At 38.4% G+C, this 15827-nt stretch overlaps 1 non-coding gene across 1 annotated transcript; it reads left to right on the plus strand.

Moving 5' to 3' along the window:
* The first annotated feature begins 521 nt into the window (after positions 1–521).
* Positions 522–677, plus strand: LOC122817105. The gene has a single exon (XR_006367147.1). It is a non-coding gene; the product is annotated as a U1 spliceosomal RNA (small nuclear RNA).
* The last annotated feature ends 15150 nt before the right edge of the window (positions 678–15827 follow it).

Genomic DNA, 15827 nt, shown 5'->3' on the forward strand with positions numbered 1-15827 from the left:
GTAATAGAGTTACACCAGCACATATAACAGGAAAGGGAGAAAAACTACCAGCAATGGCAAAACAGATATACAATAATGTATGAGGGTAAGGGAACGAGTATGCAAGAGAATCCTAAGGTATTAGAGAGATTGTAAGCGGAAAAAAATAGTACTTATCTTATGAAACTTGAGAGCTATGGCTGAACACCTCTTTTCATGAAAAGCAACAAACAAGATCTGGGGTATGTTAGGGGTCGGAGCATTATGGGTAAGGGTGAAGCCCAAGAGTTTTTTGGTTACCACGAGCTTTAGTAATGGCTGAGTCACATGCGTGGTTCAGATCTGAACCCAACAGTTGAGGACAGAATGAAAACTGACAACATCAGATCATATATTCAAGGGGTACACCTGGCATCCCACACTTAAGGCTGTAACTGTTGGTTCCAGCACGTATTTTGTTAATAAATTTAAGAGAAAATATGCATTACACCAGTATTTTTAGTCTCGCATATTTTAAGTGAGGTATGTTTTGCTGTCTTGTGTGACTGCCTGACAGAAAAATACCACAACCGTGGTGGTTGCTTCCTCAGGGGGACAATCCTCCATTACACTTTGGTTGGGTTGACCCCTGTGATTTTCCCAAATGTGGAAAACTCTGATTCATAAGTTATGATAGAGGGGGACTGCATCTGCACCAGGTTTGGCAGTTAGCATAGATGGGTAAAGCTCTGACTTGCTAATGAGTTGCTTTTTGTGTCAAGGCTACAGGGTTTAAATTATTTTGCTTTTGTTTACCTACAGTGGGACCTTGCATAAGCCACTTAACCAAACAGTACCTTAGGGCAATTAGGAATTTGGGCTATGCTCCTTAATGGTCTCCTGGACTGCAGGCCTAGTAACAACCTGTAAGCAAAAGTGTTATGTGTATCATTTTTGGACAACACAAGACAGACCACTGACCAAATTGCATTCTAGGGCCACACAGTTTAAGGCTACAAGATATTTCAGTTTTTCATTCCTAAAATAAGATCAGCTGGATTAGTTAACTGTTCACCTTTTAACATCAAATAAAACAGTGAGACTTACTTGACAGAAATGAAAAAAAAAATGCTCCAATTCGTTAACAAGCAGAGATTTCATTTCATCCATCGTGTGTGTGTGTGTGTGTGTGTGTGTGTGTGTGTGTGTGTGTGTGTGTGTGTGTGTGTGTGTGTGTGTAGATATACATACATATATATATATATATATATATATATATATATATATATATATATATATATATATATGGTTTACCTCCATAATGTCGATGGTCATACCAGCAAACCCAATTCTGCGAGCTCTGAACTGCTCCTTCACAAAACCTCGAACCCTGATATTCTGAACAGCAAAATTTCACCCCTTTTTGACCCATTTTAGCACTTGTTTGTAGATGTGGTGCGGTCAGAAATTTTGACTTTCGATGTTTTGTTGGCTTTCTGAGGTTTCAGCCGTAGGGTTACCACCTGTCCCACTTTGCGAGAGACTTTGGGCAGTTGTGTCCTGCAAAAAAATTGTAAAAATGGCAAATGTCCTGAGATTTTAGGACAAAATTATTTCCTATATTTTATGTAATAGTTCCATAAAACAGTTATTCTGTATCTGAAACACCTAAATGTTATAAGAAACAGAATAAGCAACTAAAATGCTACAAGAATAAGCTTTTATTTAGGAAAAAAAGTGAAATTCTGTCTTTTGTACTGGCCATGGGTATGTTTCATCCTGCAAAATCTGACGTTTGCACCAAAAATGTCCCACTTTGGGCATTTGAAAAGGTGGCAACCCTATTCAGCCGTATGGGTTTCGTGGAAATGTTTCGGCATTGTGCACGTTTGCTGTGGACGTCGACATTATGAAGGTAAACCTATATATATATATATATATATATATATATATATATATATATATATATATATATATCTATATATATATATATATATATATATATATATATATATATATATATATACATATATATATATATATATATATATGGTAGTTATAATCAAATGGACAAAAAACATTGATGTCTGTTTAGTTGACATCATTTGGTCAATGGAAACAGATGGCTGGCATGTGTGTGTGAGATCGACAATCCCAGGGCAGGGGAATATGCCCTTCCCCCAAGTATTGTGTAATTTTGGATTTAGAATAAATAATTAGCAAGAGGAGTGGAGGGGGACTACTCCCTCATGGGGAAGCAGGGAGACTTGCCCCTCATGCAAAAATGCTTGCTTTTGGTTTTGCCTTCTCCAAGGTTAATCCTCAGAGCATGCCTAGTAGCTGTCATTGTTCCATTTTTCAAAATTTTTACGTTGACTTTATGGACGTGGATATGTTATCCATTTGATGAGAAGTACACAATTGAAATGGAGATACCATAAGACAACAGAAAACTATACAGTAAAATGAAGTTTTTAAGTATTACAAAAGAAATCAGATTCATATTATGCATCATATGTTAAGCCTGTGATAATTCCATGTAATCTTCATCAAATGGAAAGCATGTATGCCTTTCTGCATAGGTGAAGCAGCAGTATACAACATGAAACTTCACCCTGGTCTGGAGGTCTTATGTTGTGTCTGTTTAGCCTAATGCTTCCTAAAACAATTCATTAGTTTTGTATATTACCATAAAATGAGCTGTCTGACAGCAGGTTATATTTAGCCACAATGATCACACAGCAAATCCCTTTCTCAGTGTTTATCCATATCATATCTATCTAAAATCAAGCTGCAGTAAAGTCCAATAGTCAAACAAGTCAAGACTTCAAGGTTCTGCAATAGTCTACAGTTAATGAGTATTTTGAAGTCTACGGTTAAAACAATACTCACCCCAAGTTACTGTTTCAAAGTAATCAAAGCATTCTCTCCAGTTTTCCATTCAGGCTTTTTGAGAAGCTGAATATCAGCTTTGCCCCCCCCCCCACACATTTCACGCACACACACAGTCACACACACACACACACACACACACACACACACACACACACACACACACACACACACACACACACACATGCACGTGTACTCATGCAGACAAACATTTACATGCACACACACACTCAACACACACCTGCACACATACATAAACTCTCTCTCTCTCTCTCTCTCTCTGTATCAGTAAACTGCGCATGCACATAACTGTGAACACAGACAAAGTGATCATTTTACATCAAACTGTAAAATGATCAAACATAAAAAAAATGAACCAAACAAAGCAGAATAACAACACCAAGGCTGAGGCTCTAACGTTTTATTAAACACTGGTAAACGCTTTCACACCGATGTGCACTTCTTCAGGCCATAAAAAGTTATACAAAAGAAACCACTTAAATATACAACATACTTCACAGCTAACAAAGTAATTAACAACTAATAAAATACCTAACTAGGCTCCATGGCAACTTGTACACTTTAATGAGGTAGTCCATGAGACTTCAGGTAGGGTTTCAGTGAAACACTGTCATTGATGCCAAAGCCTCTGTCTGCCTGCAAAGTGATAATCCATTTTAACTCTTCATTTTCTGTTTTATCTCTGATGCATCCCCCAATACTTCTATTAAATAGCCAATGTAGTTAGTAGTAAGAAGGCTGAGTCAAGGACCATGCTTTATATGCCCTTGTTTTACTCAAGTAATGTTAAACAGATAGATATTTATAAGAAGTATAGGTCATAGGATCATAGGAGGTTACTAGGCTAGTGGCCCTGGGGCCCTTACAAGCCTAGCCAAGAGTTTATCCTCCAAAAAGAAACCTTAGTCAGCACCTGTCACCCCTGTCAATGAGGGATACAGGTAGAACGTCTGGGACAAATTTGTGGTTTCCCATCCACTCATCAAGGTTGCACTTGAAGAGAGTCAGCGAAGTACTCTGTTTGACGTGTATGGGAAGTGTATTCCAGAGACAGGGGAGCCTCTGGGAGACAAACCTGTCTCTCCAGCAGGTTTTGTTGATGTCACATATTAGACTCAGGCCTTTCGAGCAGGTAATGCACAAGGAGTTAGACATACGGATATGGAGCATCTCTAGTAGAACAGGGTCTGTGATTGCCTTGTAGGCGAGACACAGATCACCTCTGAGCAAGCTGTATGATACCAAATTGAGTGATAGTGATTTCAGCCTGTCCACAAAGGACAGGTGTTGCAGGCCACAGATTCTCTTTGTGAGGTATTTCTGTGGCCTTTCCAGTTGGTGCAGATGTTTGGAGAGGTACATACCAAATGGGGTGCTATACTCAGCTATTGGTCTAATAAAGGAGGAGTACAGAGAGGTAGTAACCTCCTTTTTTCTGGATGAAATCCCTTTACTTATGAGATTAACCCAGTAAAAAGCTTTTCTGACCACTGCTGCTACATGATGGTCGAATGTGAGATCGCTGTCAACCTGAGTACCCAGGTCTCTCACCACAGGATGTGTACTAAGGGGGTTGGAGTTGATGTGGTAATCAGTAGGGGCCGTGTTTTTTCCAAATGGTATGAGGATACATTTTTTTGCATTTAACTTGAGGCCATGACTTTGACACCAGTCATTAGCTGCTGTGAGACCTTCTTGCAGTATGTTATCATTTGGGGAGTCAAGGACAGCACCCAACTTACAGTTGTCTGCAAACTTGGTCAGCCACTGGACTTTGCCTAGACTTCTGAGAAGTAGATGCCAAACAGTAGGGGTCCCAGGACAGATCCCTGGGGAACTCCACTAGTGACAGGTCTGCTATCAAAGTTGGAAGCACCTATTTTGACCTTGTGGGTCCTGTTGGTGAGCCAGTTGGCCACCCACCTGATGAGATAGGGATTTACCCCAAGTTGTGTTTTTCAATGATGTCTGACTGGGAGATTGTGTCAAAGGCCTTGGCCAAGTCAAGGTAAGCTGTATGTTCTGACTTTCCCTCATCCAGGGCCTTGGTGACAGTCTTAAAGAAGTCAACCAGGTTCAACAGGCAAGATCTGCCCTTGACGAATCTGAACTGGGTGGGGCCAAGTGCTTGGAGAGTGCCTATGTCCTTGTTTATGAGATCCATAATAAATTGCTCCATAGCATTACAGATCAGACTTCTCAAGCTAATGGGGTGATAGTTTCCAGGGTCAGTAGTGGCACCACCTTTGTGCAAGGGGATGACAACGGCAGTTCTCCACTCTGCTGGAATGAATCATGTACTTAGGCTGTTGTTGAATAGGGTGCTCAATAGCAAAGCTAGTTCTTGCTGGAGATGGTGCAAAATACAGCCTGGGATACTATCAGGTCCCATGGAAACTGTGGTCTTTGCCTTGGATAGGGCCTGTAACACTTGATCTATGGAGATCCGAGGTGCGGGGTAAGTATTGATGATGTCAAAAGGGCCTTTGAGAGGGATAGGGTGAAGTTTGCACTGAACCAATCTGCTAGCAGGTTGGCTAAGTCAACAGCATCAGTGTAAGTGATATCATTAAGTACTAATTTGGAACAGACCTAGGCTTTGCCATGGAGGTTCCTGACATGACTGAAGAAGGCATTGTGGTTTCCCTTTGTTTCAGAGGCTAGTTTCAATTCATAATTGGCTTTGGAGGTTTTCACTAGTGATCTAATTTGCTTGTTGAGGCTAAGCAGAAAGTTTTTCCAATTTGGAATTTGTTCCTTTTTACCCTTGGACAACAGTTTCTTCCTTTTGTTGTAAAACCTGTTGAAAGGGGATGTTCACCAGACAGGTTTATGTTTCCTTGAGGAGCAGATTTTAGTTCTGTTGGGTATGGATGAGTCCATGCAGTTGTACAGATGCTTGTATACTGAATTGGCATACTGTTCAGCATAGTTGTCTGCATCCTCTGAGGTGGGTGATGGTGTGAAGCTACTGATACCCTCCCTTAGGAGGTTGTAGTCAGCTTTTGAGAATTTTTTAGCCTGATTACAGCTTGGGGGGGGGGGGTTGAGTGGGATAGAAACTTAGAATGAGACAGACCAATGATGTGATCTCATCAGGGAAGAACATACTATGGAAGTTGTGCAGCAGTCACCCATGTTGGTGAGAAACAAGTCCAGAATGTTATCTCCTCTTGTGGGAGATTAGACAAGCTGGTCATGTGTGTTAGAATTGATGCATTCAAGGAATTACTGGGTGAGTGCATTAGTGCAGGAATAGTTCCACCAGTCTAGGATGGGGTAGTTGAAGTCACCAAAGATCAGGGTGCTAGGGGATACCTTGATGGAGTCAAATAGATCTAGGTAGGAGGAGTAGATGTCCTGAGTCCCGGTAGGGGGTCTATAGCTGACTATAACTTGGATGGGTGTCTTGCCAACTGTCAGTTACACCTGGAGTAGTTCAAGTGCGTCATGCTGGCAAACCACTCTGGAGGTGTACCTGTCCTTAATGACGATAGAGACTCCACCACCTTTAGTCTTCCTGACCTCATTTTGGGGTCAGAATGTGTGGAATGAGACATAGCCTGGTAAGGCAGGGGTGCTCTCCGCAGCCCTGAACCAAGTTTCCGTGACCGCACAGATATCAACATCTTCCAGTGTGAGGAGAGCCTACAGTGAGGACATTTTTAGGTTAAGGCTCCTAGAATTAAGCAGCATGACCTTCAATTTGCTTTTTGACAGATCTTTTATGCTGGACGATTTGTCTTTGGGACATTGCCTAAAAAAGGCACAATGGAGAAGACAAGAGCCTTGGCCAGGATCTGGAATCCCAAGGATGGCAGGTGAAGGCCATCTCTGGAAAAGCATCAAGGCCTGTCAACCATGTCATCCCAGACAGACAAATACTGGATCCCCTTGGAATGACACCAGAAACTAAGCCAATTGTTGAACTCAATCATTTTTTGTTGGTATTGTGGTATCATTCTTGGTGAAGGTAGGATGCTGTTTAAGGCTAGGGTCATATCTGCCTGGGACACGTATTCTGAGAGCTCAATCATGTCTCTCGTCATATAGTTCAGGGAGGTATGTCTCAAGTCATTCACACCAACATGGACAATGACAGAGTCATGTTTGTACTTGATGTGGAGAGACTTAAGTGCATGCATGATAGGCGGATTCTGGCACCAGTCAGACAACTGAATGTGACCTTCTTATTGTCAAGCCTGGTGAAGGGGACATCGGTGTGTCTCACAACTGAGTCACCAATGACTAGTATGTTTGGTTTATTGTTATGTCTTGTTGGCTGTGTTGGTTTATTATTCTGCCTTATGGGCTGTGTTTGTGCGATACTGGTGTGTTGTCTGCTGTATGTGATGTGTTTGGTGTTGTGTGTGGAATGCTTGTGAGTGTGCTGTGGAGGTCTCTGCTGTTTAGGGAAGCTTTTATTGAGTAACTCTGCATAGGTGGATGTGTGTTGTGCTTGGCTATGTGATGTGAGTGGTGTGGTGTTAGTGCTGGTAATCTCCTCTTTGTCAGGAGTACTGACTGTGGACTGAGACAGCATGGATTCCAGGTTACTGATATAGATGCATTTCTCTCAAGTAGAATAATTATGTGTTATGAGAAGAGGGCTTTCAGTAAACATGAAGCAGTTGCTACACTGTCTCTGGTACATATTAACTACTGATGACAATATCAGAGAGATAGTAGGTGGCACACATGGTTTCACATATAAGAATATAAAGAACCTTAAGAAGCTTCTATGTTACCCTAAACTTGACATGCCTCCACAAATACCCAATAGAGACTCTGGTATGATACCCTCTGGCAATTGTAATTATTATAAATTACTTGACTTATGTGGGATCTTTGTACATCCTGATACTGGGAAAGAATTCAAGTTTAATGTTCGGGCTGATTGTGATACCTGTTATCTGGTCTATCTGGCTTATTGTACAGAGTGCCACTCATTTTATGTTGGAAAAACTGATACATGCCTTAAGGATAGGCTAAGAGAACATGTCTATAATATCAGAAATAGTATCCACACTAATGACTTGGCCAAGCATGTTGTCCTTCATGGATTTTCACACTTTTTTAAATTTATGGTGATACAGCTTATTAGTTCCAGTGAGCATAGGGATGATTTGGTGACTAAGACTGAGACATCAGAAAGTAAATGGATTATTAGACTATGGGCAGACTGTGGCAAGGGACTTAATGATAAAGTTCCTCTTAAACCGATTTTAGCTACTAGGAGTTTGAAGTAAATTATTTATGTGTATAATAATGTATGTTTTTACTTGGTTATGATGTCATGTTTTTATTTTTTCACTATTTACTTGTTTCTAAATTACTGTTTACGGATAGCTTATATTGACTATTTCTTTAAAAGCTAATCATCTAATTGTGACGTAATGCTGATGTTTTAATGACTGTGAAGTTTTTATCAGACTATATCACTTAATTGTACCTGTATAAATGTTGATTTTATTGAGCTTTTATAGTGTGAAGAAGCAATGTTATGGTACTGTGAAAGCGCTTACTACAATAAAGTGTCTGTGGATCTGTTTATTTGGATTCGTTTTGGTCTCACCTTTGATATATTTTATTATTTGGACTTGTTCTTCTTGGTGTGACCATTCATCTGAGCTCCTAGATTTTTTAGCACATGTTGTTGTTTAGCAAGTATTGTACTTATATTAATAATCTGTAACACCATAAATTCAAATGTATGACCTATATTTTTTTTGGCATGTTTATTCAAGGCATTAGTTCCCATGTCCCTTTTTATATCTCCTAAGTGTCAAGGATCCTATCTTTGAGTTTACGATTAGTCTTGCCTATATAGAAACCTTTTTACAAGTAGTTATACAGACTAAATTACTACTCCTACAGTTTGCATAAAACTTAGTCTCAAAATTTTTCTTGGTAGTGGGATGGATGAAAAGATTTTTACCAGAAACATATTCACAAGCTTTACAGCTACAACATGGAAAAGTCCCTGTTCTATCTGTTAACACATGCTTTTTCTTACCACTACCATAACATAATCTCTGCTTCAAAGACAGCCCATTTTTTAAACTAAATGAGGGAGTGTCACCCCCCCACCAAATCCCTTATTTTCTCATCTGTCAGCAGAATCAGCTAATTCCATTTAATAAACTCAGAGTTAACATTGTTAGTATAAGTGAGATTAATCTTAATTCTATCATCACTATATCTATTTCTACTACTTAGTTGTCTACCAAATAAAAAATAGTTTCCCAATATCATCCCTCATCCCTCTCAGTTAATCGTCTCTCTCGAATCTCATTCTGCCTATAGCCCCTGTCCAAAAACTCATTACTCAGAGAATCAAATGCCTTATCTAACTCTGCTACATCTGTATGAAGCCTTGATAGCTTAAAAATTGTCCTTTCATAGAATTATGCTATACATATCCTGGATGCATACTTGTTCTATGTAATTTATCGTTCCTCCAACATGATATTCTATGTAATTTAATGTCAAAGTTGCCATGGTTATCTCTAAAAACCATAACATCTAAAAATTCAGTACTATGGTAAGAAAAATTTACAGTAAACTTTAAAAAGCTTGTGCTCATTTTTAAACTTCCAGCAAAATTATCCAATTATTCATCTTTGCCCTTCTATAATAAAAACATCATCTACAAATCTTTTATAATAAATGTGTTCTTTTTGTACATCGTTCGTCAAAATATGCTCATTTTCCCAAAATGCCATCACCATATTGTTGTATCTATTGGCACATGCTGTGCCCATAGCTACACCTAACAACTGTATAAAATAATCATCATTAAATATAAATACATTATACTCCAATACTAAAATCAAAAGAGCACAAATTAAGGAAAGTTGATTACCAGAAAAAACACTATTCTTATTTAAAAAGGCTCTAACAGCATCTAAACTATATTCATTCAGTATTACAGTAAACAATATGCATATATCCATTGTCACTAAAATCAAATCTGTGGTATCAGTTAAAGTGCTCACACAATCATATAAACTTACTAAAAAGTCCTCAGTGTCTTTCAAGACTGTAGGCGCTTTAACTAAAACAGATTACAAATTATCTTCCACATAAATGGAGAACGGTTCAGTTAACCATCCTCCCCTGCAACAATAGGTCTTATTGGTGGTTTAATGGGATGTTTATGTATTTTCAGGAGACCATGCCTTATTGTTATCACTGGCTCATCAATATTAAAGTATAACTATAACTCATAGGCTAACAGGCCTGTCATTAATAAGTAATAAAGCTCATCATGTACCTTCTGAGTCAATTTCTGCACTTCACTCATTGTTATCTGATGGTAAATATTGGAGTCAGAAAGATATTTATAGATCGATTCACTATAAAAATTGGAATCCATTTCTACAATTCTCTGCCTTTAAAGGCAAGGAGAATATATATATTCTTATTATCACATAATTGATTTAGTGCTTCATGTTCATCAGTATTCAAATTATGAAAATATTTGACTTTTTTTAACTTCTAACACAACATTTTGCAAATCATTCTCATATACCTTTATGAAGGCTTCTAACAATGGTTGTAGTGGTGGATTAAGTACATTTTTTAAAATGTATTCAGTTCATTTGTTCACCTAGAAACACTATTTTCAACATAATGCCTCTAACAAAGAGGTGAAGACTGAGTGCTGCATCACTAAATTCAGTTCTCATTGAGGGTATTAATGATAAACCCTTATTTAATAGGTTTGTGAAGGAGTTAAGGCAACTGATGAAATGTATGCAATTATGGGCTCAATGACAACCTCTGTTCTGTCCTTGTTTCAAATCCTGCTTGTTCTCTGCCAACGGACTCTTCTTCACTCTCCCTCTGCTCTGAGAGTATTTGCTGCTTTGATACCTCTGCAATTTCAGTGGAGCTGGAAGTGTAGGGAAAGTATTGGAATTTAAAAAAACACCTACTTTGATATCCTTGCTCCTACCAACAGTATTAGCTATCTGCTCTTTTCTGATAACATCACTCATATTAGCCACTGTCTCAACTGGCTCAGACACAATATTGGGTTGAATAAGTGTAGTAGCCACACTCTCAGTAGGAATATTCTTTTGTGGCCAAACAAAGACATGTCCATTCTTAAAGTCTTTGTAATCAAGCTCAAGCTTCTGTCTCTTTTGTTGCTGCCTTTTTCCACCATAGTCACTCAGACTTTTAACATATGATCTAGTTCTACTGCATACACATACTGAGCAAATCTCTGTCTCATTTCATTAAAATCTGTATCAGTCTCTGCAGCTAGATCATTTTCCATTGATTTAAAGAAATCAGTTTAAGTCAAATGTAGTTAAAACCCAGCTCTATATTAAGTGCCTGACAATGCCTCAGTAGCTCAGGGTACTGGTCACCATCATTGTGTCATTCAAACAAATGATGAACTCCTAAAAGATTGACCCAAAAGGTCAAAACCCACAAAAAAAATAAACATCCTGAAAAAAACATTTAACAATTTTTATGCTGGGGGCAAGCCCATCTGCACCACCCAGTACCCCCTGATAATTATGTGTATACCATCTCCAAAATCACACTACTATGGGGAAGGTCTAAAACACTCTCTCCACTGTACCAGAATCTCAGACAATAACCTGCACTTAATAATCAGCATTTGTCAAAATTCAGAGAGTACATGAGTTTGATATTCTGAGTTCTCAGCACAATATATATATATATATATATATATATATATATATATATATATATATATATATATATGTGTGTGTGTGTGTGTGTGTGTATATATATATATATATATATATATATATATATATATATATATATATATATATATATATATATATCGGTCTACTTTAGAAAACCGACACGCCAGTTCGCCGACACACAAACCACCGAGACCAGATAACCGACAACACACAAAACCGACAACGCAAAACACCGAACACCATTACACCGACACACGGTAAACAACACATTACACTACATAGCATAGCCACTAGCCCTAACCCAAACCCTAAGGTCCGACACTATCGCACATTCACCCTACCTGCACCCTAACCCTAACTCACTTAACCCACCCCTAACCCCAAGGTCCGACACTATCGCACACTCACCCTACCTGCACCCTAACCCTAACTCACTTAACCCACCCCTACACCTAAAGACTGTCACTATCGCACACTTCACCTACCTGCACCCTAACCCTAATTCACTTAACCCACCCAAAAACATAAAGCCCGTCACTATCGCACACTCACCCTACCCGCACTCTAAACCTAACTCACTTAACCCGTCCCTAAACTACAGTCCCTCACTATCACACACTTACCTTACCCGAACCCTAACTCCGACACTAACACACACACACCTTTCCCACACCCTAACCCAAAATCCCACAATATCGCACACTTACCTGACCGCTCCTAACTCCGTCATTGTCGCACACTTACCGAGTCGCGCTCACACATTACCCTTGTCGGTCTTTCCGCTGTCGGCAAATCACCCTTTTGGTAAACGTACCTGTCGGTCGTTTGGTCTTCGTCTTCCGCGTGTCGGGGAATTGTCGGTTCGGTCAACTAAAGGGGACCCATATATATATATATATATATATATATATATATATATATACAGAGAGAGCGAGAGAAAGAGACAGAGGGAGACAGATAATATACATAATTGCAGGTATAAATATACATGCACACTGTGATGGCCCTCCACTGGACCAGGGCCAGTAATCAAGGAGCCTCAGTCCTCACCACTGGGGGACATTTACTGACAGGATAACATGTGCATACACAGTATTTCCAGATGCAGCTCTCTGCATCAAGTGCAATTTCCCTTAAGAGCACACAGAGACCACAGTCAGTCCGGGGCTGGTTTCTCAATCTTTCTCCAGATCCCCAATAATACTCCCCACTTGCACAACTATAGAATTGAGATCTCAGTGACCAAGCCAAGACCTTTAGCTCCCTCTCTTTCCAACCAGTGCTTCATGTCCCTGCCCAAATAGCTGATACACACACTCTTTAAAGTTTGATTTATACACACACACACACACACACACACACACACACACACACACACACACACACACACACCTGGGAAAGCCTGGTACAGGTTTACTAGCTATGCCCCCTTCTGCCCAGACTCTAAAGTAGTTATTACTGCCACCAGCCACTCCTTATCAGCTGCTTTAGGGCCCTTAACAAAGGGTGTCCAATCTTACTGTGTAATATTAATACTAATACAAATGGTAGTTTGAACAAGAGCAAGACTATTAGGAGTAGCCCACACAGTGTCACCAAATAAATATGCAAATACACTCAAAATGTAAATATCTCTACACAGATCAGCCACAATGAAAGGTTTAAATATATTTAATAATAAATAATTAATAATAAAAGAACAAAACAATACTAAAATATATTCACAATGACATCAGAGTTCAAAACTCCAGGAAATATTTAAAATAACATTGCAGTACAGGCTCACACTAATGAAGAAAAACAAAATCTAAACTAAGCTTCATTATATTCCTGACTGTATCTAAGAGAATTATGTAATACCCTAATAACTTACTTAGAGCAAGGCAGATGTGGTGAGTGGTTCTTCTTGTCGTTGTTAGGACAAAGACAGAATGCAGAATGCTCTGTCTCATTAAGAGACTTCTCAAAATAATACCTAAAATATTACTGCTGAGATAGCTTGTAGAATAACATAATTTCTGGTCATCTGACTTTTAGTTCTCATGCAAAATCCCCCCATTGCTGGCAACTGGTAGTATTTAGCATCTACCTTTAAAAATACATAGACAAGGGCTTTTGCTCAGACCTTTGGCAGGTGCTGGAAATCATAAAACAATTGCATTCCTTCATGCTTTCAAAGTAGCAATTAGTTGACCTCAAAGACAATACAGAAAGCTTTCTATTACAGACTTGGTGTCTCTAACTGCACTGAAACATCTTTATAGCCTAGCCTATAAAGTAATTTAATCACAGATATTTTTCTAAAGTTTGCTGGACTGAGGTTAACCCTTCAGTTTCCTCTGTTAACATATACATTACAATAGAGCATATACATTTCTGATCTCTTCCAGTAGGGCACATTGTGGCTACATTTTAAGCATAAGCACTATAAATATCTTTTCAACACAAACATCTTTACAGAGCAGTTTGATATACACATGACATACTGTTCTAATACATTTGTAACACGAGCATCTTATAAAAATTAGTTTTCATATTCACAAATGACACGTAATTATTTACAAAATTCCAGCTAACTGTGCTGGCAGTACCTCCTTTTGTCGCACACACATATAGATAGAGTGATACAGAATGATATAGATACACGGATATAGAATTAGAAATATAGAGATATACATATAGATAGTCAATTAGAATAGAATGTATAAATATGTAGTTTAATGCATTATCTATTCGGGTCTACTTTACACGAAAGCGTAAAACCGAGAATACATATGGATTGAACCATATGCATCGAAAGTGTAAGCCGTCGAAAACTGTAAATGGAAATCTCCGTAGGTGGAGATTTCCATTTACTTCAATGTAGTGCGATCTCAGAGTTGGTATATTTAAGTAGCGGGGGAGTGTGGGGGATGCAAGGGGCTGCTTGCCCCCCTGCCTACATCTTTTTTTTTTCCTGTGTATTTTTTTTTCTTTATTAACTTTCGAACGTTTAAGAGTTTGATGCATATGTGTCGATCTTTATGCATTCGAACTTTTGAACATTCAAGTTAATAAAGTAGACCCATCTATTCATATACCTCACAACCTCCAAGAGCAAAAAATCTGGATAAAGCTATAAATAAAAGTGGGGCAAAGGCCCAAAAATAGGGACAATTTTTAAATATTACTCTTACAAATTTAGAAAGTTGATAGACTAGCAGGTTTTGCACTAACATCAATTTTCTAAAGGATATGAAGTCTGTACCTCAAATGTCTGTCATTATTTTCAAACTTCAATCTTTAATGATTTACCACTAATATGCCAGAAAACCACCATTTTATGAAAATGGACCAAAAATATGATGTCAAAAATCTGGACATTCTGTGAAAATCTGTACAGTTGAAAGGTATGTCTATTTGGTTTATGAGAGAGGTAATTAAATGTTAGTTTGCTGTAATATTCCATTTGCTAGCATTTATTAAAGTGGGACCAAGCTACTTTTGAAGATTAAGGCAGTCTCTGTAGTTTCTTTCCCATTGTTAGTGATTTTACTTATGTTCTGGTACTTTTGTTTCTAGGATAGACCGTGTGCAAATATTACATTATGACAAAGATAATATGTACATTAATGTTAAGGATGTAAAGATTGTTTATATAGCTTCTAATGTTTGTATAGTGACTTCAATATATTCTAGAGATGTAGTTTGTCAGGAACACCCACAAGATAAATATACTACCTTAACTATAAAATGTCATAATTTCTGTGTATCTAAATTATTATTACTATACAGGTCACTATACGTTCTGACTAGGAAACTGTTAGGACTTTTAACCTACTACAGTGATGACTTCTTACATCAGGACAAGAGTATTAGCAATCTCAATGTATACTTATTACCCTTAATTTTGTTCTTCTGTAAAATGATGATCCCTGTCCAGGGCTATTCAGTCTGAATCTTTCAAGATCCAAGCCACGCTGTGCAGCATTATTTACCATTTTTGCCCTATTGGCTATGAGTTTCTGCTCTATAGATGGTTATGTAAATCAGTTAGGTAAATTTTTTGTGTCTGCTTCCTTGATTGTTTGCATATCTCGGTATGCACAATACTAAAATTGTAAATTTTATTGGATTCCCTCCTTGGATAATGGCTTTGTCACGGGGGGAAGGTGGATTTACAAATTCTTGTGAGTCTTACAGCTACGCTATGTGGAGTTCTGTACTTCTGTGAGGGTCACCCTTGGAAGACAAGTCTGAAAGGAGGAACTGATATATAGTGAT

This window comes from Protopterus annectens, chromosome 1.part1, assembly GCF_019279795.1.
Source record: "Protopterus annectens isolate FY-2018-M chromosome 1.part1, PAN1.0, whole genome shotgun sequence".
NCBI classification, from domain to species: Eukaryota; Metazoa; Chordata; order Ceratodontiformes; family Protopteridae; genus Protopterus; species Protopterus annectens.